The sequence below is a fragment of the Melozone crissalis genome, unplaced genomic scaffold (assembly GCF_028551555.1).
Source record: "Melozone crissalis strain CALT ecotype California unplaced genomic scaffold, PUWL_Pcris_2 ptg000023l_1, whole genome shotgun sequence".
In the NCBI taxonomy this organism is placed as follows: domain Eukaryota; kingdom Metazoa; phylum Chordata; class Aves; order Passeriformes; family Passerellidae; genus Melozone; species Melozone crissalis.
Window position 1 is genome coordinate 39305218 of NW_026535801.1, and position 22124 is coordinate 39327341.

The 22124-nt window shown below is 44.5% G+C and overlaps 1 protein-coding gene across 1 annotated transcript in view; it reads left to right on the forward strand.

The window, feature by feature from the left end:
- MBD5 (methyl-CpG binding domain protein 5) overlaps nt 1–22124 on the forward strand; it is a 129615-nt gene that overhangs the window by 909 nt on the left and 106582 nt on the right. The gene's annotated exons all lie outside the window — the stretch shown is intronic.

Sequence of the window (22124 nt, forward strand, 5' to 3'; positions counted from 1 at the left end):
GAGACAGTCCCCTACACAAGTAGGATGTTTATAGTGGAATTGCTGTTGTCTGCTTATTTCTGGAGCTTAATTATGTCCTCTGTAATTTCCAAAAGGCGGTTGGAGCGCTTTGGTTTATTCTGGGTTTATTATTTTTGGTTTATTAAGCGCTGGGTGCAGAACCATGGAGTAGGCCATGGGTGTGTGTTCCAGAGGGGCACCCCAGTTAAACGGTGAGCACAGAGTGTGTGTCACTGAAGGATGCCCACAAGAAAGAGCTCTCCTGGCATGCTGGGCTGTCTCCCATTCCTGGTTTGTATCTGGTGGGAAGCAGCAGGTTTGGGGTCGGGCTGGGATGAGTTTGTGAGAGCTGTAATTTGATGGAGTGGAAGGAACAGAAGAGCTTGATTGATACTGGACAATGTTGTGATGGAGAATTGGAGGCAGCAGCCATAACTGTAGCTCTTTCTCATAGTTTGCTGTTAGTTTTCTTTTTGCTTGTGATAACTTTGGGTTTAAACGTGTGGGGACAAAACCTCAATGGTGTCAATCCCCAAAATTACCAGATCTGTGTATAAACACCCATGATTTAAACATGCTTACCACAGGTGGGAGTTGGACAGCAAAAGCCTGTCCAGGAGGGAAGGACATAATTGGATTATTTTATTTCATGACACTGCTGCTTTTCTCAGCCTGAGATCCCATTGATCTGCATTGCTCTGTTATGGAAGCCTACAGTGGCTGCAGGATTACATTCCCCGTGTCTGTAGAGCTGCAGCTCTGCCCCCAACTTCCACATCCTCCAGTGGTGTGATACAGTGATTATTGCAGGGATTTCACCATCTCCTTGTGTTTGGGGCTTTGAAGTACCTATGGTTTGGTTTAATATGGTCACACAGTGAAATAGAACAGGATTCTGAAGCTGGGCAGAGTAAGTCAGGGTTTTTTCTTGCTGTAAACCCTAGAGATAAAATAACTGATAAACCTTCATTTCCATAGGCCTCCAGTCCTGCAGCCAGGTCTGTGCTGGAGGGAGAGCTGTGGGATTGGTGTGGGAAGGGCCCTCTGGAGGATTCTGGGTGGCAATTCCTGCATTTCTGCTTGGCACAAAGGGGTCTCAGGCTAATTTGGGCCTCCTGGCTGCCGTCACAACCTCCCTAGAGCTGAAGGAATTGAACCTTTCAACCTGTGCTGGGAAAGATTGGGAATTATCAACAGCTGTAACTGAAAGGCAACCCAGTTTCCTTTTAGTTGGGTTCCTAAGCTCTTTTTGTTGCTATTATTGAGATATTTACAGGTGCTGACTGCTTCTAGGAAAACTTGGTGTGGATTTTCCTGTTCTTTATCTTTGGGGACAGAATTAATAATTATTTTGCTGTATTCTGGGTCAGTGGCTTCTGGAGTTAGCAAGGAGCTGCCATGGCTGTGCTGAGCATGGAGATGCTGTTTAGGCCTGACTTTATTCATGTTTCTGTGGAGTTTCTGCCATCCCTTCCTTCCTCTGTGGCCAGATGAGTTGGTCTCTGTTTGGATTAGGGAGGCGGATGTTTGAGGAGAATCTTTATGATGCAATACCTTCAATAATTGAACTTTTCTTGCTGTCCTTTCATTGTTGGGCTGTGCAGGGATCAGTGTTTCTCCTTGTTCAAAGGCACAGGAGATCCTGGCATCATCACAGTCCTCTCCAGGATGCCTTGGGATTCAGCTGGGTCATTTAATTCGTTTTGTCAGTGGATTTATATTTTTTTTCCTGCTGTTCCTCGTGGTTGTTCCTTCTCTGTGGAAGATGAGTGTCTGGAATACCGTCTGTGAGCCCACCATGGGTTTGTGGCTGAGCAGGCAGTGCTCCCTGTGGAAAGCCCAGGCCAGGTGGGAGCCCCTGTGCCCATCTGGAGCCCCACTCATGTCCCAGGGTCTCTCCATGGGCTTAAGGGGCCACGGGCACAAAGCAGTTCAGGCTCAGCTGCTCATGGCCAGGGACGCTCAGTTTGAAAGTGGCCGAGCTCCCTTTGCAAAAATCCTGCCAGAACTTTGGGCAAGTGGGGAATTCTGTTTGTGCTTTCAGCCTTGTTGGGTTGTCTGAGGGTTTGGGTTTGTTTGGTTCTTGTTCTGTCCCAGTGAAATCAGAATTACCATTGATTTCAAAAATAAAAAGATACAGGATACATTTATTTCCTTTTTAATGCTCTTATGTCATTAAGGACCTGCTTATTCTTTTAAAGAGTTGCTTGAACGTTGGAAACCACAGGCTCTCATTGGCTTCTCTTTGTGTTTATTTTTGGAACTATTAGGTGCAATAATTCTGCTCAATCAGTTTCAAATGGGCCTGCACAGGAACCAGGGCTGGTATTAGGGATGAAATTTTGGGAGAGCATTGGAAATAGCTTTCAGGATGCTTTCATTTTTCTCTGTGTATCTGCAGCTAAACGAAGAGGGAATAAAACAAAAAGCAGCAGTTAAGAAATTGAGAAGTGCTGACTCTTCCCCTCTTTTGAATTCCAAGTTCTTTATTATAGCAATTTCTATTTCTTGATGAATCGTCTAGAAAGGAGTTCAGACTTGGTACTATTTTTAAATCAAGGTGAAATTTATCAAAATCACTTGGACTGCAATGTTCAAAAGTGTATGAGTACACATGCAAACGAGTCTAGCTGCGTACACAAATAGGTAAATATATAAATTAACATCTACAAGAAGCAGTAAAATCACTGATTGGAACTTTGCAGTGCTGCTTTGGGGTGCATTGCGAGCCCTGAGCTCCAGGCTGGCAGCAGCGATCACTGAGGGCCCTGCCATGGCTATTCACAGAGCTCTGTGCAATGGGCTGCTCAGCTGGGTTTGTGTGCAGCCTGACAGGTGTTCCCAGCCCCAGAATCCCCATCGCCTCCCATCCTTCCCCTGGGAGTGACCGAGGGACAAATCCTGCTCTGGGCTCCATTGGTGGTGGAGCTGGAGGTGCCCAAGATCCATTTCTTGTTTGTTTGAGGGTTTTTTTCTGAAATATTCTGTTTCGGGAGCTTTAAATGTGCTTTAAAATAAAGTGGTAAAGTGCTTGAAAATTCTTTTTATGTTTCTAAGCAAACCTTTATTCTTTCATTTATTATTCTAGTTAAATTAAATCTGCTGTTTATTTTGTATATTTTTATTTTCCAGAAAATGTTTTAAACTAAGCTAGCAATATTTTAAAAATTCTTATCTTGCCACAATATCTGATAACCAGATATTGATTATATATATAATATAACCAGAACACATAGAAGCAATATATTAATTCATTACTTTGCTATGAGGTAAAATTGAAAAAAAAAAAATTGTCATAATTTTTGCTTAGTGTACATTTTCAGTGGCATTAAATGCAGAATTATTTTGGTGTGTGAGCAATCTGAAATGTAAATAGCATGTGAAATATGAGGGCCCTTGCTCTGCAGCATCAGTGGCGTGGCCTCGCTCAGGAAAATTCCCAAGTGAGGGAAGCAGAACAGTTGTCAATTGTTTGCACAACAAATCCTGCTGGATCAAATGCTGATATTCCCAACGTTGAGATCAAGGAAGGCACGAGATAATGTTGCCTTGTACCCCCCTGCCAAAGGCAACAAACACAGCCTAAGGTAGGAGAAAATCTGGCCAGCTCCAACCTGGGCCTGCATATCACAAATACAGATAGGCACAATTTTCCATTCATGCTGCCTGATGGTGGAAAACATGGAAATTCAATTTCACTTGGCCAATTTTAGACTCGGTTTTAAGCTCTGGTAGATCATTGCCAATGTGTTATTTAGGATTATTTGTTGTGACAAATTAAAGGTTGATCAAAATCCGTGAAATGTTTGGGTTTGTCTTCATCCTTGAGGCTTTCACCTGTCTACCTCATGTATATTTATATATATCTCTATATATTTATATAGATATCTATGTATATTTTATATTGATATCTATATATATTTTATATATATCTATTATATATATTATATATGTATTATATATATTTTATATATTATATATTATATACTATATATTTATATAGATATCTGTATATATTTTATATACATCTATTATATATATATGTATTATGTATATTTTATATATTATATATTATATATATTTATATAGATATCTATATATATTTTATATATATCTATTATATATATTATATATGTATTATATATATTTTTTATATATCATATCTATTTTATATATATATATATAGAGGTGACTAGGCCCACCATAATGAGTACAAATTTCATATATTTTGCCAAGACTGACTCTGCAGCTCCCATCTAACCAAAACACATGAAATAATGAAAATAATAAACACAACTTTATATTTTTGGTCATGTTTCTCCCTAATCTATTTAATTTAATTTTTTTTGTTTTGAAGACTGCAATGAAGCTTTATGCATCTATTTAATTTTTTTATATAAGCACGCTGTCAATTTAAGGAGATAAATTTTATTTATTTTAACTGTGTGTAGAAGAGAAGCACAAAAAAAATATTGTGCTGGATCCTCTCATCCAAACTGTAGATAAGAAGAATTTTTTTAGTATCTGCTATTTTTGGAAGAAAACACTGCAAAAGTGAACAAATGAGATCATTGATTGAAGAAACAAAGTAATCAGGAATCTGTAGTGAGCTGGTTTTTTTAGAACAGAACTTCCTTTTGTCTTTTAGGGCTTGGGGGCAGGAGAGGGGTACGTTGTTCCCTGGTAATCTTTATGGGGAAGAGGCTTGGATCAGGTTTCAGAGGTGGATGTGTTGGTGATGCAATGTGCTGTTGTCTTGTTGTTCCTGAGCGTGCCTGCCTGGAATGGCAAATATTGTAAAGTTTGCTGGCTTTTGAGTTGTTTCTGGAAGGCTCATCCCATGTTTCTCAAGCAGCAGCTCCCTGTGAAAGCTCCGAAAATATGAATTTTCCCCATTTGTGCTATGCTAGGAAAGGTTTGGCTTTTGGAGGTGCTGTTTAAAATGACTTTTCCTCTGGATTTTGTCCCAAGGGGAGTGAATTGCTGGGTTGGGGAGCTGGAGGCAGGGGAAGGGTTTGGGGAAGGGTCTGTGGGAGTGTCTGTGGAAGGGTTTGTGGAAGGGCTTGGGGAAGGGTTTGGGGAAGGGCTTAGGGAAGGGCTTGGGGAAGGGTTTGGGGAAGGGTTTGGGGAAGGGTTTGTGGAAGGGCTTGGGGAAGGGCCTGTGGGAGGGTTTGGGGAAGGGTTTGGGGAAGGGCCTGGGGAAGGGCCTGTGGAAGGGTTTGTGGAAGGATTTGTGGAAGGGCTTGGGGAAGGGTTTGTTGGTGCTGATGGCATCAGAGCCCCAGTGAGAGCTGAACCTTGTGTGGCCTGAGACCAGCCTGGCCAGAGCTGCAGAGGGGATCACAGCCAAGCCCTGGCATCTCATTGCCCCCAGAAATTCCTCTCACTGCTCCCTTTCAAGTTCAAACTGGACACACTGGCATCTGGGTTTGGGATTGTGGCTCTCCAAGTGGAAGTTTTGTCCTAATTACCAGAGCAGGTACCAAAATCCTTTAGCACAACCCTTGAGTTGTCCAAACTCAATCAAAGTTGGCTTTTCCCTGCTAAGATTATTTAAACACTGAGGCTGGGAAATCCCACCTGCTCAGGGTAGCCAGAACAATAAAATAAACCAAAAAATAAACCCAAAATTCCATGTAATACCTGAAACTTGGGAATGATGTTGGAATTTAAGGACCATGTCCTTACAAACCTGTGAGTTTTGGAGCCTTTAAAAGCCACGTGGCTCCCTTGGAGCTGCCTGGGTGTTATTAAGTAATAAAGCAGGGCTGTGTCTGTGGGCCAGCTGAAGCAAACCATATCTGGGCTGGAGGCTATTGGTTCCTCACCTCTGGTTTAAAATTAGTGCAATCGTTTGCAGCGTGATTCATTTCTAAAAATGACTTGTCCATCTGTGCAGGGTGCCCTGGCTGGAGCCTGCCAGTGCTGCTGGGGCTCTGCTGGAACCTCTGTTACTCTCAGCACATCTTGGAGCTTTTGTAGCCCACTTTTCTTTGATAAATATGTTAATTCAGGCATTAAGCTGGGTATAAAAACTGTGGTGTGGGTGATTTAGATTTTTGGAAATATCTATCCAATGTTTCTACTCTTGAGACTCTACTAGTAAATATGTAGATATGAAATCTTCAAGGAAAAAAATATAATAATAATGTCTATTCTGTTTTCACTGCTAAAATGTTTATCATTTTAGCCCTAAATCTGAATTTTTATGAGTTGTAACTTCACAAAGGTATTGGGGAACAAAACTTGTAACCAAGTAATGCTTCCCCCAAAGTTGGGCAGCTCCTTCATCAGCTGCCCTGTGGGTTCCTGGGGGAATTCTGGGGGTTCCTGGGCTTTTCCCTGTGCTGCTTTCCCTAAAAACTGCACAGTTATAGATCAGTCCTTAATCATCTGCTGTAACTCAGCTCCTTGATGGAAGAGTCCTGCTAAGGGTCTGCAGGCATTGAGAATCTGCAGAATTTAGGAGCATGTCCCTGGAACTTAAAGTAAACAGAAAATCAAGACAATATTTGAAATTTTCATTTTTATGTTAAAGGAACTTACATGCCACTAAAATTATTCCCATGTGTAGGCAGCATCCTTTTTCTTAAATAATAATTATCAGACTAATAACTGTTGCTTTGTCAGAGAAGGAATATCTAAACTTTGCAGAGCCTGTTGTTACAGTTTTTTTAATTTTCAAAGAAAAAAAAATCAAAAAGAATTGATCAGTAGTTTCTCCAAGTATTGATCTATGCTAAATAAAACTAAGTTTAACTTTATTCAGGTTTTTTTTGATGTTACAGATGCAACAACCTGAGAGAGACTTATCCCATAGATGAACAGTTGGAAGTAGATTATTCTCATTTTTAATGTTATTGCAGTCAAAAAAACAGTAAAAAACTGTTAATATTTACCTTTTGCTAATTATTGCAAATAATTATAATACTTTGTGATGGTGTATGTGAGTCTGAAATGTTTCTGTGCAGTTATAGAAAAAATGAAATGCTTTTTAGTTTGTGTTTTGGTAGGTAGCAGTCAAAGGCATTTGTAATATAGGAAATGTTCAGTACAATGGTGGTGAATGTAAACTGAATTGTTGCTGATGGTGAACATTAAATTGAGGACATTTTAAGGCATTTCCAGTTGTTGTCTTGAAAGAAAATTCTTTATAGAGGTTTTATTGCCTGTCCCAGTGTTGGGAGTTGGTTGTCCTGTGCTCCAGAGGGCTTCACAGGCAGGTGGGATTTTGGGATTAGGCTCTGTGGACCTGGATGTTCATCAGAAATTCCCAAATAATTACTGTGTTTTTTTAATCTCTGCATTAATCCTGTCCAGTGTAATCCGTAATTATTCCGTCCTCAATTTGCACAGACTCTGCTGTTGTTTACTCCTGCTTTACTCACCTACTTTATTGAGCCCCAATAGACATTCCTGACAAGTTACTAACTCTGAGTTGCCTTGGGAATGGTCTATGTGTTTTTGGGGCAGCGAGTTTATCGCCCCACAAAAACCCCATCACACTTCAGGGAGTGCATCCAATAGGCTGAAATATTTTGATTTTTGTGCACAGGATGGTGAGGCTGCCTCGGGGCAGGGGCAGTTCCGTGGAGCTGCAAGGTGCAGCCTGTGGATAAAAGCCCTTCCTGCTGCTCTCTGTGGCTTTGGGGTTGGCTCCCCAAAAAGGAGCAGGGCTGTAACTGAAAGCTGCTGCAGGAGGAAGGAAGCGAGCGGGGAAACGCTCGGAACAGGCAGAGCCTGGGGAGGGGTTGGTGGTCAGGAGCTGTGAGGGGATGTGGGGGCAGCAGGGAGGGAAGGGGGTGAGGCACAGCTGGAGTTTGGGGCAGAGTTAGTCAGGGCTGTAAGGAAAATAGGGGAATGTGGGGAGCAGGGGCTGTGGGGGTGTGAGAATTGTTTGCCTTGACAGAGGGGAGCAGGTCAGAGAATCATGGAGTGGCTTGGTTGGAAGGGATCCCATCCCACCCCATTCCATGGTTGGGTCATCCAGCCTGGCCTTGGACTCTCCCAGGGATCCAGGGGCAGCCACAGCTGCTCTGGGAATTCCCAATTCCCAATGTCCCATCCATCCCTGCCCTCTGGCCCTGGGAGCCATTCCCTGGCTCCTGTCCCTCCATCCCTTGTCCCCAGTCCCTCTGCAGCTCTCCTGGAGCCCCTTCAGGCCCTGGAAAGGTCTCCTGGATCCTCCCTGGATCCTTCTCCTCTCCGGGTGAGCACCCTCAGCTCTCCCAGCCCTGGGATCCACAATATGATGGGAAGGGGAGCTGGTGACTCTTGATGGGAAAACCCCACCTGGCAGCCTGGCTGAAGCCACAAGTATCACGAATATTTTCACACAGTATCAACCAGAAAGTGCTGCTTAATCACAGCCTTTACATCCAGCAGCCTCAGAATGATTTGAAAAGGGAAGTAAACAGGCCTGTGAGTGTATAAATAATTCCATAATATTGCCACTGTTGCTGCCTCAACTTGGAAGAGCTGGGAGTTGCTGCTGAGCGGGCCTGGCTGCTCTCACACCAGTGGTGCCTTGTGGAGGCTGACCTGGAACAGAGACTTCACAGAGCTGAGGAATAAAGCAGGGATTCATTCACAGCATCTCCTCCATGGATCCACCTCGGGCAGCACCAGAGCCCAGCCAGGGCTGCACCCAAGATGAACCAAAATGGCCCCAAAATGCACGAGCGCTCCCGGGGTCTGTCCCTGGGATCAGTTCTGCTCCATTTGCACCTTGCAGTTCATTGTCCCATTCCAGCTTTAGCCCCTGCACTCCCACCCTGCTTGTTTTTCTCTCTCCAGCCCACGGGGTTTGTGCTCCTGGGCTGAGATTTGGGTCATTTGTCCTCGGTGCCCAGCTGGAGCAGGAATTGTTTTGTCTCCCTGCTCTGTGAAGAGAGCCCTAATATGAAGCCTAGACTTAGACACTAAAGCAGCACAGAATCTGAAAAATATAAAATCTAAACCTGAACCATCACCAGGAGCTGTACCAGTGCCCCAGAAATGCTTTCACACCTTGGAGGACGTTGGCCTGGCTGTTTGGGTTACAGGGGGGAAGTCTCCAGCAGTTCAGCCCATGCCTGGAGCTGGCTTCTCCTTTATCCCAGCTTGGTTCTGCTCTGCTCCAGCCCATCATCCATGGCTGATTTTTCCTAGGGAAGCATCCCAGAGTGGAGAGGGTGCCTGGAATGCTGTGCATGCCTTGCCTGTGTTGTGTTTACTTTGACTTTATTCTCCTTGCTCGTCCCCTGAGTAAACAATCCTGATCCAGTGCTGCACATCCAAGGCAGCTCTGTGGGTCTGTCACAGCCTCCCTGCCCGTCTGTGCCTCCTTTTGCCACCAAACTCACTATTCCTAGGCAGGGGAAACCTCTGATTTATATGGATTATTCTAATCCAACATCATGCAAGCAAAATCAAAAAATAGTTTGACTACCTAATGATTCAGAAATGCAGACGTGTTGCCAAAAATTTTAGCATTTGTTAGCTTTACACTTGAGCAAATGCATTCTGGTAGAGAATTGAACTTCTTTATTTTAACTCTTATCTGTGGAGTTTTAAGGCTTAGGAATTTATCCCACCAAAAAAAAATTATCGTTCTAACAAATACAAAAATTAGTCTTGAAATTTCTTGTATCTTCCTCTTTTTTGGAATAAATATTTCCGAATTTATTTCTGTATTCTAACAAATACAAAAATTAGTCTTGAAATTTCTTGTATCTTCCTCTTTTTTGGAATAAATATTTCCGAATTTATTTCTGTATTCTAACAAATACAAAAATTAGTCTTGAAATTTCTTGTCTCTTCCTCTTTTTTGGAAGAAATATTTCTGAATTTATTTCTGTATTTGTTCTAACAAATACAAAAATTAGTCTTGAAATTTCTTGTATCTTCCTCTTTTCTGGAAGAAATATTTCTGAATTTACAAATACGGGGACAAACATTTTTCCTTTAAATGCAGCCAGAAAAGTTTATTTTGTTGAACAGGAGCCCTAATATGATTTAGCATTTTCTACTTTGAGATAATGAGTTGAAGCAGGCCTTTAATGAAATAAATTCAGTGCAGCTTAGTGAGGAAAGGGGGTTTCTCTTGAATAACTCAGTTTCTTTCCAGTGCTTAAATATTTCAATAAAAACAGGAACTCAATTTTTGGAGGAATCCCAGCAGAAGAAGGAGCCAGATGTGTTGATTTTGTAAACATGAAACAATCTGCATTCTAAGAATTATTCTCTGATGCCTTTGAACTCAAGGAGTGACTGAAGGATTTTGTGTCTCTCTATTGGACATTGGTTTTTTTGTGCATTTGCCAGTCATAACCAGAGCCTTGATATTACTGTAATGTAGAAAATATCAGGAACAATGTGGGATTTTAATTTTTGTCACTGTCTTCTGGAAAAATTATTTTGGACCTAATACAGGAGGATAATTTTACATAGTTCCATGAAGAATAAAAAAATACAAGTGGTTATTTAGGACGAGCAGACTTCTTATCAGTGCAGAAACTTGATTTCTGAATTTAATTTCTATTGGATAATGTAAACTGAAAGTACTGATATTAATCTATGTTAGCTTCTGGTTAGCTGGAGCTTACTAAAAATTAACTTAATTTTAATGTTTTTTTTCCTGTTCTACCTGTAAACAAATCCAAAACCCAAACCTGTCCCAAAGTACTGGTTGATTTTCTTTAAATCACCCAGCTGTACATTTCAAATAAATATTGTCCTCTAGTTCTGTCACAGGCAAGGAAAAGGGATTTGTTCAATCAGCTGAAATGAAATTATCTGCAAACCAGTAATGATATTTCCTCGTGATTCACTGTCTGATGAAAAATATGTTAATATTTGTTATAATTTTTAAACCAGATTTGAGGGGATTTGGGGTTTTATTTAGGTTTTTATGTAGTAACACACAAGTCAGTTGAGCCTTTGACATCAGACAGACTGGAGGGACTTGGTTCAAGTGAAATTACCTGTTCAGAATCCTGCTCGTTAACAAGTTCTTCTCACTACTCTAAAACACTACATTTTAAATTTAAACTAAAATGTTTTGGATAAAAGTGAGGAAAAGAAAAAATTCCTGCAACATTCCAGCATACAATATTAAATGGGAAATTCATGGAGTTATTCAGTGTTTTAAAGAGCTGCTTTTGTTTTCACTCATAGCCAGGGAGCTTTGCATTACTTTTACATGATTTTTACTTTATTTTCCATTTTTATGTAGAAAAATGATAGTTTCTTTCATTTTTAAATATTTTGTTGTATTATTTTCCTGTGATTTGGTGCTGCCATAAATAATATTAAATATTTGGGTACATAATAATAATAATACTAATACTACTACTACTACTACTACTAATAATAATAATAATTTCATAAAATTAATTTTGTAATAATTTCATAATAATAATTTTATAATAATAATAAAATATAGTTAATTTTTTGGGTACAAAAAATTGTAATTAATGTCTGGGCAGAGCACTGTATATTTCTGGAGGGAAATATTTTCATGTTTAGGGGAGCAGTGACTTTTCCTGTGTGTTTTGTGGGGTTTTGGGGTTGTTGTCCCTGTGGGCTGGTGCCTCTCCCACAGGTCAGCTGCTGTTTCAGAGTGGATGTTTCACAGCAGATTTTTCTCTGTGCAATGTAAAAAAAAGAAATTTTATGACCTGAGCAAAACACTCTCCCCATTTCTGTAGAGACTTTTAGTGTCCAAAAGCTTTTCATAAATACAGCTATAGAATACCTAAGGCTATTCAATTCATCTTCTCAAGGGCAAAGGATTTTTTTTTTCCTTTTTTTGATTAAATTTTTGAGAGAAAGGAAGCTGTCAGAACAGACTTTATAGTTTTGCCTTTGTTGAATTGACACTCTATAAAATTTTATTTTAGCAGATTCGATACGAGGGGGAAGCAAAGGCTGGACTCCAGGTAGGGCAGGGAGGAAAGTTGTAGGTTATTAAATCTTTCCAAGGAGAAAAGGAAGCAGTTCAGTGTGCTCACAGAGGCTCCTGTGTCTGCACTTGGGGAGCCTGGCAGGGATTATCTCCAGCAGGCTGGGAAGGGGATGCTGAACTTCCAGCAAGAAGGAAATTGAGATATTTAACCTGGCTTTGCTTTAGATCTCGTTTTACTCTGCAGGCCTTGAGCTGCAGTGTGAGAGGGTTTGGAGCACGCAGGTTAAAATGGGAATTTCAGTGTGTTGAAGTAGACATCTTGATAGAATTGGTATTTTTTTTACAATGAATGTAGCATTAAGGAAAAATGATGGCAACACAGATAAATTGGAGTAATTTAACATTTAACACATTGAATGGGTTTTGGGGAGGGAGGGTTTCTATCCTGTCCTGCTCTCCATGGACATCCCCAGGGAAGGGTTTCCATCCCACCCTGCTCTCCATGGACATCCATCCATCCCCAGGGAAGGGTTTCCATCCCACCCTGCTCTCCATGGACATCCATCCATCCCCAGGGAAGGGTTTCCATCCCACCCTGCTCTTCATGGACATCCATCCATCCCCAGGGAAGGGTTTCCATCCCACCCTGCTCTCCATGGACATCCATCCATCCCCAGGGAAGGGTTTCCATCCCACCCTGCTCTCCATGGACATCCATCCATCCCCAGGGAAGGGTTTCCATCCCACCCTGCTCTCCATGGACATCCATCCATCCCCAGGGAAGGGTTTCCATCCCACCCTGCTCTCCATGGACATCCATCCATCCCCAGGGAAGGGTTTCCATCCCACCCTGCTCTCCATGGACATCCATCCATCCCCAGGGAAGGGTTTCCATCCCACCCTGCTCTCCATGGACATCCATCCATCCCCAGGGAAGGGTTTCCATCCCACCCTGCTCTCCATGGACATCCATCCATCCCCAGGGAAGGGTTTCCATCCCACCCTGCTCTCCATGGACACCCATGAAAGTTTTGCTGGGAGCTGCCCCTGTGCTAAGGACCCAGGCAGGATTGATGGGATTATTTTGGGGCAGGATTAATGGGATTATTTTGGGGTCCCTTGGCCCCGGGCTCCGTGCCACGCTGTGCCAGCTGAGTTGTGTGTTTGGGGTGAGCTCAGGGAGCCCCTGAGCTGCCTGTGTGCCCAGAGCCCAGCAGCATTCCCTCCAGCAGGACCCAGGGGCTGTGCTGCCATCCCTGGGGCTGGCACCGCCTCTGGAGCCGGCAGGGCGTGAGTGGAGGTGGGGCCAGGTGAGCCCTGGAGCTCTCGGAGCAGGAGCTGTCGTGTCCCTGCCCGTTGGGACTTGTGGGGGACTGGCAGGGATCAGCAGCACAGCCCTCACTGCAGGGTCATTCTACAGAAAACTGCTGCTGCTTTTAGGGCATTGGCCTGGCTTGACACTGTCTGGTAGGGAGGGGAAATCAGAGAGATAAAATCCTGGGGAAATGTTTGTATGGTCCTACATGGGACTGACTGGAGGATCCCTCCTGTCCTGTGTCGGGCAGGGCCATGAGGAATGTTCAGCAGGCTGACAGCAGGTGAATGCTATCCAGACTGCAGCATTTGGGAACCAGACCTTCTGTTTTGGGAAGTTGTCATTTCTGCAGTCATGGAGACGCTCATTAGACATCTCACATTCAATATGCAGCTTATTGAGCAGTTGGCTGAGAAATGATGAGCAGAACAATTGCATCTTGAGGGAAAGCTGCCTTTGGAGAGAATGGGCTTCCCTGACACATAATTGTTGAATTTTTTTAATTAATCTGAAGATGCTGCTGGATATGGATGCTTTTCTGATGGGATGGGGTCAGCCCAGGTGGTTTAGGGTCATGCTCTTGCTTTGTTTGAAGATCTAGAAGGAGCAAACCCAGTGTGGTGGCAAGGATGTGACCTGTAAGTTTATTTTTTATATGTTGGTGTTAGAAACCCTGAGACCCTTCAGTAATGAGGTGAGATGGGTGCAGTTCCCTGATTCTTCTTCCAAAACTTAAAATGACATTGCATTAAAACAGAAATGAATAACAAATCATGAAACAAAGCAGAAGTATACGGGATAACATTCTGGTTTCTTGTTCACTGATGAGTTCATAGTTAAAACAAGAAAAATTGATGTAAAATTGTACCCTTGGACACCTTCTGCTAAGGGTCTAGAATAGTCACTTTATGCACTGAGACTTCCACTAAATTCATATATTCTACAGCTTTCCTAGCACAGATAAAAGGGCCTGGATCAATGATATAATTTACCAATTTAGACCTTAGTTTCTATTTTTAAGTAAGTGACATCTAATATTTGGTAGGGGGTTGGGAGCATCCTGTGAAGAAACATTTATATCTCTAACCATTTTGGATTCTAAGGCCAGAATGAATATGGGAGAGGAAACCAAATTTACAAAATATCACTCTGAGCACAACAAAAGGACTGGGGCTTCTTTTCTTTGAGGTGGTTTTTTTTTTTGTTGTTTTTTTTTATCTCCTAACTGAAAAATACTCCAGATCTTCCCCACCCCCAAGTGAAAGAAGAACTGGGGAGAGAAGCAGAAAAGGTGAAAAGGCCCGAGCAGCAGGGCAGAGCAGAGGAGGCCATAAAGGGTTTGTTGTGTGGTGCACAGGTTGTTAATGCTGTTAATGATTGAGCTGTTTATGGGGGATTACAAAGGGATGGGAAACGACCGTGCTCAGGAATTCCACTGAACCCCAGAGACACCAACAAAAGTTTAGCAGGATGCTGCACTGGGACAGGCCTTTGCCAGCAGAAGCTCCAGAGCTGGTGAGGAGCACAAACACAAGTGGCTTCAGGGTCATCCTGCTTTAATGGGCCACCAGAGGTGTCCCCTGGGCTCCTGGGACACCGAGTGCCTGGCACTATTGAGTTACAGCATGGCAGGCTTACAGAGCTGGCAGTTCACACAAATATGCTGTCATACTTGCTAGACCTGTACGTCGAGTTTGGGGGTTGGGCATTTTGGGGGTTTGTTTTCTAGGGGGTTTTTATAAATGCAAACTTCCTAAACCCCACTGATAGGAAGATATTTGTTATTTACTCTGCTGGGAGTCCATTTTTGCTGTTAAAGATCAGGAACATGGTTTTACTGTTGGTTTTATGAATGCTTTGGACATCCAGCTTGTTTCCTCAGAAGTGCAATGTTATGGTTTATAAACTAGAAGTCCCTTCTCCTATTTTCCCACATCATAATCGAGTTTACAGCAGCTCTGGCTGGTTCTCTTCTGGTTGTGTTCCAGGCTCAATGACTCTTGGGCTGTGTCCCCACGGGTGGTGACCTTAGGGAGGCTCTGAGGAGTGCTGGGACTTGCCCTGTGTTGTGCTGAAATCATCCTGTGCTGCTCACAACCCATCCTGCAGAGTCTGATCACCAGGGCAGTGTTTAGAAATCCAGGAGGAGCCTTTCCAGCTCCTCGTAGCAGAGATGGGAAGAGGAGGAGCAGCCACTTTTCATTTCCCTGCAAAAGAGGCTCTCCAGCTTCCAGAAACATTTCTGGTGGTGTTGAGGGGTTTCATCAGCCTCTAGCTGTGTTTTCAGTAAAAAATTCATATTTTTGATGTTTCTCCCAAAGCCATAGACTTGTCTTTACCCTTATTAGTTCTTGGGCACGTTATGGTGATGGTTATAGATGGTGCAAAGTGCTGAAAATGCTCCTCTGAGCAGTGCCAGCTTTAGCATTAGAAGGTTCAGGGAATACTGAGCAGAGAGAAAAGCTGGAACATCCTGGCCATTGTAGTACTCTAACATATCAAATTCCACACACAACACCCCACTTGTGCAAAAATCATTAATCCAAACCACCTGTTTGTTGTACACAATTTTTACCTCACCTTTTGATGGTACCAGGTCTGAGCTGAGACAAAAATCATTAATCCAAACCACCTGTTTGTTGTACACAATTTTACCTCACCTTTTGATGGTACCAGGTCTGGGCTGAGACACCTGGGAGTGAAACTCCTGCCATATTCCAAAAGGGAATCCAGCTGTGAGCCATGGATCAGGTTAGCACCATTTACATGAATTAGCAAAAGCCATCAGCTGCCAGCCAAACTGTGCAAGCTGCACTTGTGGCTGGAGTTCAGTGCTCCTGGGGCTCAGCTGGGTGCAGCAGCTCGAGTGCAGTGGCTGCTGCAGCCGCTGGAGCTGGCTCTGCCTGGGATGGAAGGGGAGCACTGGCTTGCAAGGAAGCTCCAGTAATCCTTGGAAGTGTTTCCTGCAGCAAACTGTGACAGGGTTTGGTGTGCAGCCCCAGGAGCGCCGGCAGATTCACTGGGCAGGTCCCCTGGTCCTTCAGGCCCTGAGAGATCAGACTCCATTCCAGCATTGCTGGGAGGTGCAGAACTAGGTGAGGACACTTGTCCCGGTGCTGGGGCTCCTCCTGTTGCTGTTTCTGTTCCATCTCCAAGTGCTGATGGAGGGGAAAGTTCAGCAGGCACCACATCCCCGGTTTCTTCTGCTGGCTGCTCTCCAGTGTTGGTGAGGTCCTGCTGAGGGCTGACAGCTGAAGGACTTGTCTCCAAGTTGGGATTTCCACTCTCTGGGTTTTCTGCCTGTGCTACATCCCCTGCACTCTCAGCCCTCTGCACCAGACCAAGCCCTGGGCCAGTTTCACCTTCTGGAGAGGCTGGGGACAGACTGTCAGGGCCAGGGGCTGCAGGTGAGATGGGTTCTGCTTCATCACCCCTCTACACAGAAGGTCCTGTTGCCACATCACTGGGAGAGATAATACCAGATGGGGAACCAACACTGGGCACTTGATCCATCCCAGCTGCTGCTGCTCCACTGCCTGCAGTGGAGCTCAGGGATGGCTCAGACTCAATTCCACTGCCTGCTCCTTCCAGTGCTGGCTCTGCCATGCTGGCCCCTTGCTGTTCTGCTGCTGGCAGCCCCACATCTGTGCCAGGCTGGTCCCCAAGGCCAGGTGAGGGGGGTCCCACTGGTTCATGAGCTGCTGAGCTGGGGGTACCCTGCCATGCTGGCTCTTCACAACCTGTGAAATACAGAGTGCAGGAATCCATCACTTTGGGATAAATGTCACTGCTTTGGGGCTTTGCTCAGAAGTTGTGCAAAACTGGATGTAAAACGTTGCGTTAAAGCTTGGCAGGCAGCAATGTGCCGCTTTGCTATTTAAGTTTGGGTTCATCTGTGAAGGGGGTTTTGGAGAAATAATGCTCATCTTTTCCCTTCCTCCAGAGAAAACAGAAATGTGCTGCTAAAAAGCGGTGATTTTTTTCCAGCTGTTTTGGACACTGGGGAGGAGGGGCAGTGGATGTGTCTGAATTCTCTCTGGAGCGTTTCAGAGTATCATTTAGGAATATTTCACCGTTCAGTTGTGTTCTGCCAAAGTCACAGGATCCATACTCATAAATAATTTGTGCTTTTTGTGAAGTGCCCTCCTTTAGAGGCTGCTCTGCTCAGCAGCAAGTGCAGAATGAAGGCTCACGTGATGCACGTGGGTTCAGCAGGGATGAGCAGCTCATTAAAGGCTGCTCTGGGCTGGAGGGAGGTGCTGTGGAAGTGTGAGTGCAGGAAAACAGACCTTGGGCCACCCAAAACATCTCCTGCACTGCTGGGATGGAGCTGGAAAGGATTTCCCATTTGTCCCAGTCAAGGAATGAGTGATAGTATCACGTTTTCTATTTCATGTGTGGATTATTTACAGACAGATTATTCATCTCTGCCTTTTTCTCCCCAGTACAGGAAGTTTTGCTGGCATTTAAGTAGCTTGTCTCAATTCGGATTTTTTTTTGCTTCCTTCTAAAACCCAAAGCTTTTCATTGCAAAGAAACCTAAGGGAAAAGTTCTCTGAAACCAGGATGTGTGTGCAGAATGATGGCTGGGTGTCCACCCACAGATTAAAACATTCCTGCCAAGGGTAGCTCTGTTCAGATACAGCAGAATAGTTGTGTGGGGATTGCAAGTGGTAGAAAGTTGTTGTTGCCTGTTCTAAGAAAGTACAGAAGAGAACAAAAAGCTGACTTTAGTTTAGAACTTGAATTAAAAGCCACAGAGAAGCAGAGTGGAAATCCTGCAGCCTGCAGTGGCATTTATTGCCCAGGATAGAGATTTGTGTTATTGCCTTTAAGAAGCTCTGCAGGACTGTTTGTGTCTGAAGCTCTGTACCTGTTACAAGTTTTTGATGTTGCTGCTGGAGGATGAAGTGGGTTCTCCTGGAAGCTCCCAGCTGAAGCAGCCTGAGCTCTCCTTGGCACCTCCTGTGTCTGTCAGGCCTGGCAAAGGTGTTGGGAAAATCCTCTCAGCTGCAGGTTGGGAACTGCAGGCAGCTGCTGCTGGGCTGTGCTCCAGCAGAGGCAGGAGCAGGGCAGGGACTGTCACTGTGTGTGCCCTCAGGTGAGACCCCACCTGCAGAGCTGCCCCAGCGCAGCAGGGACCAGCTGGGAGCCCAGGTACAACCATGAGCTTCCAGCTCTGGGCTGTCCTGAGGGACCTGGAGCTGCTGGAGAGAGCCCAGAGGGATCCATGGAGCTGCTGCAGGGCTGGAGCCCCTCTGGAGCCAGGCTGGGAGAGCTGGGAATGTTCCCCTGGAGAAGGGAAGGCTCCAGGCAGAGCTCAGAGCCCCTGGCAGGGCCTGGAGGGGCTCCAGGAGAGCTGCAGAGGGGCTGGGGACAAGGGATGGAGGGACAGGAGCCAGGGAATGGCTCCCAGTGCCAGAGGGCAGGGATGGATGGGACATTGGGAACTGGGAATTCCCAGAGCAGCTGTGGCTGCCCCTGCATCCCTGGCAGTGCCCAAGATTGGAGCACCCTGGGGCAGTGGGAGATGTCCCTGCCCATGGCAGGGGGTGGATCTGGATGGGTTTAATGACCCTTCCAACCCAGAGCCCAACTTCCAACCCAGTTCCATGGCTTTTTACACCCTGGTGCTGCCCAGGGGCCTGCCCTTACCTGTGCAGGTGTCCCAGGGCTGGGGTGCAGCCTCCTCCTCCCCCCTCCCTTGGCCAGCAAAGCCCAGGTGCAGGAATGACACAGATTTTTTGAGGTTGGTGCAGAACCTGCCCTGTGAGCACCTCCAGTCAGAAATCAGTAATTCCTGGCAAGATCCATTTGGATCCTACCAAGACTTTTCGGTCACCAGTTGTGTGTTCAGTGCTCTGTAACACAGAAATGAGAATTTCTCACAACCCTCCAACAAATTGGGAAGGAAACAGACACTGCAGGTGTGTCAGGAAGCTGAGTTTGTAAACCCAGAGAAGCTTTGTGCCAGAACCTTTTCTGAAACTCAAGGTGTGGCAGCTGCTTTTTAATTCCTGGTGTGTCTGATCTGAAACCATCACCATACCATTAATTAAAGAACTAAAAAGGGGTGGTTGGTATCGTGTTGTAGTGCCTTTGGAAGCTGGAAAAGTGCCACTGGGTACAGGCTGGAGTCAGTGCAGCTGAGATGCAGAATCCCTGAGCAGGATGCTCTTGGCTCTGCAGTGGTGTCTCTGATGGACACAAGGGCTCATTTTGGGGTTTTTCAATTAAAATGACAGAACAAATAAACTGGGAGAGCTTTGTCCCAGTGATGTCTTCAGGAGCAGTGAAGTTTGCATTCTCAGTTTTCCCATATAAACTTCCCAAACTCTAAAGGGTGAAGAGTGTTTCATCCTTCCTTATCTTTCCCTCCCATTGCCTTTTCTGGCCCAGGAACTTTAATAAGAAAGGGCTTCAGCATTTTGGCATTTTTAAGGACACAATCCTTCAGTGGGAAATAGCACTTAGGTGTGGGAGCATTGCTGGGGATGGGAGAGGAGAAAATGAAGAAGCTGCCAGTCAGTTTGTGCTTTTCCATGGAGAGCAGAGCCAGGCCTCCAAAGGAAATGGGAAGAGAGGAGCTCTGCCTTGAGAAGAAGAAGAAAATGAAAAGAAGAAGAAAATGAGAAAGAAGAAGAAAGAAGAAGAAGAAAACGAAAAGAAGAAGAAAATGAAAAGAAGAAGAAAAAAGAAGAAGAAGCAAATGAAGAAGCTGCCAGAGACTTTGTGCTTTTCCATGGAGAGCAGAGCCAGGCCTCCAAAGGAAATGGGAAGAGAGGAGCTCTGCCATGAGAAGAAGAAGAAAATGAAAAGAAGAAGAAAATGAGAAAGAAGAAGAAAGACGAAGAAGAAAATGAAAATAAGAAGAAAATGAGAAAGAAGAAAAAAGAAGAAGCAAATGAAGAAGCTGCCAGTGACTTTGTGCTTTTCCATGGAGAGCAGAGCCAGGCCTCCAAAGGAAATGGGAGGAGAGGAGCTCTGCCATGAGAAGAAGAAGAAAATGAGAAGAAGAAGAAGATGAGAAAGAAGAAGCAAATGAAGAAGCTGCCAGAGACTTTGTGCTTTTCCATGGAGAGCAGAGCCAGGCCTCCAAAGGAAATGGGAGGAGAGGACTCTGCCTTGAGCCTTTAGGAGCCAGATCTCCTCATGTCAGTGCTCAGGTGGCTGTGCAAGGAGGGCTGGCCTGGAAATGGGCACAATTCACCTCAGCTGGGTTCCTGCAGTCTCTGGGGTTGCTGCAGTGTGCCTGGAGCAGGGTGAGGCACAGGGAGCCCCAGAGCTGTGCAGGGACAGGCTGGGATATGCTGCAGCCACTCTGGGGACAGGGAATCTGGGTCATGTCTGTCTGTGTCTGTCTGTCCATCCCTCACAACTGCAGCCTGGGCCCAGCCAGCCACACCTGGACAGAGAATTCCCTCCCCTGTCCCCCTGTTCTTCCCCAGCCACCCCAGAGCAGGGACGGCACAGGGGGACTCAGTGTTGAAGGCTCTTTGGCTGTGTTGGTAACACATGAGGGATTTATTGCTGTGCCTGCTCCTGACAGGCAGCACTTCCTGGGTTTAGGAACTGGAAAATGAGCGTGCACGCCTGTGTTCATCAAATATTTAATTACAGCATGCCATGGTGCCATTACCTGAGCACAGGTGAGTGTGTGAGAGCCTGAGCTGGGCTCTTTTCCGTGGCCAGCCCCTCACATCCCTGCCTGCCTCTCCCCACTGCAATTCCCAAGCAATTTCTCATGCCCACGTGTCTAATCCACAGTAATTCCAGCCTATGGTCACGATATCCTAAAAAGAGAAAACATTTCTAGCCCAAAATAACCAAGGTTTACTGAAGTCATTCATATTCACGCTGGCAAATATCCAAACATCTTTCTGTTTGCCTACTTCCTTTCCCATCCTCCAGCCTGCATGGGTGCTTCTCCTTAAAGAAAAGAAACTTTCACTTCTAGATTTCAATGCATTTTATTGCTGTAAATCTCAAAATAGGAAGGGAAAAGGCCTTCAGGTAAAAACCAGAATTTAAAAGCTAATTCTGTCCTGGCTGGGACATTCGTTCCTTATTTGTATCTTCAGTTTTAAATATGCAAATTTATTTATTTTTATCCTGCTGAAGCTGCTTCACAGAGGCAGTGTCAGAGTGGTGGTTTCTACCTGAAGAGGGGTTTTTGTGTGTGGAATTCCTGGAGCTGGGAGATATGCTGTAATCAGATAGGAATTTGGGAAATGTATAGGTCTTTCAGGAATGCATAGCTCATGTTGTCATCATTTTTCAGCTCTCCACCATCCAAACTTTGCTTTAGCTAATGCAAGCCAGATGGGTTATTGCTGTTTTATACACTAATATTTGTATTTAGGCTTTTTAAATGGTCTCTGCTAATAGTGCTGAGGCAGTAGGAATTGTATAATCATGATTAAGGAATTTTTTTTTACTTGAGTCGTTTTGTTTGTTTCTCGGTGCTGGTTATGGATCAGGTGTTGCAGAGATTTGATTATTTTATGTTTCACTAGGGGATAAAAAAGGTTGCTTAAAGATGGATTTCTGGTCTGCTTTGGGAGAAAGAACCAGAGTGGTTTATACAAATGCAATAAATAAATAAATAACTCTGGGAAAAAAAAAAAAACAACCCTGCTTGTGAGTACAATACTGCAGGAAACATGAGACAGCAGAAAAGCAGCCTTCCTTGCAGAAATACTTGATCAAGCATTCTTCTCCCCTCAAGTGAAATTCAGATTAATAATGGTGACAGTTGTCAACTTCAAACCACCATCAGTTTTAGAAGCTCAATTACAATCTATTTTCTTTGTAGATAATAATTCCAGATAAATATTGCTAAAAGCAAGCCCGAGCTGAGGAGACAAAGCAATTAAATCCCACATTAATTTGTTTACCAGTGTCACAGGGAATAAATCCACT